The following is a 354-nucleotide window of genomic DNA, read 5'->3' on the forward strand; positions in this document are numbered from 1 at the left end:
TCATCCAGCTGTCTATCCATCCATCCATCCATCCATCCATCCATCCATCCATCCATCCATCCATCCATCCATCCATTCAGCTAACTGTCCATCCATCCATACAGCTAACTGTCCATCATCCATCCATCCATCCATCCATCCATCTAACTGTCCATCCATCCATCCATCTAACTGTCCATCCATCCATCCATCCATTCAGCTAACTGCCCATCCATCCATCCATCCATTCATCCAACTGTATATCCATCCATCCATCCATCCATCCATTCAGCTAACTGTCCATCATCCATCCATCCATTCATCCAACTGTATATCCATCCATCCATCCATTCAGCTAACTATCCATCCATCCAT

General features: G+C 45.8%; 1 protein-coding gene across 1 annotated transcript in view; it reads left to right on the forward strand.

Annotated features, from left to right (window-relative positions):
• The window catches only part of syne2b (spectrin repeat containing, nuclear envelope 2b), a 46,741-nt gene that overhangs the window by 28,797 nt on the left and 17,590 nt on the right, over positions 1 to 354 (forward strand). The gene's annotated exons all lie outside the window — the stretch shown is intronic.

Source organism: Nematolebias whitei, chromosome 21 (genome assembly GCF_014905685.2).
Source record: "Nematolebias whitei isolate Nwh7 chromosome 21, NemWhi1, whole genome shotgun sequence".
NCBI classification, from domain to species: Eukaryota; Metazoa; Chordata; class Actinopteri; order Cyprinodontiformes; family Rivulidae; genus Nematolebias; species Nematolebias whitei.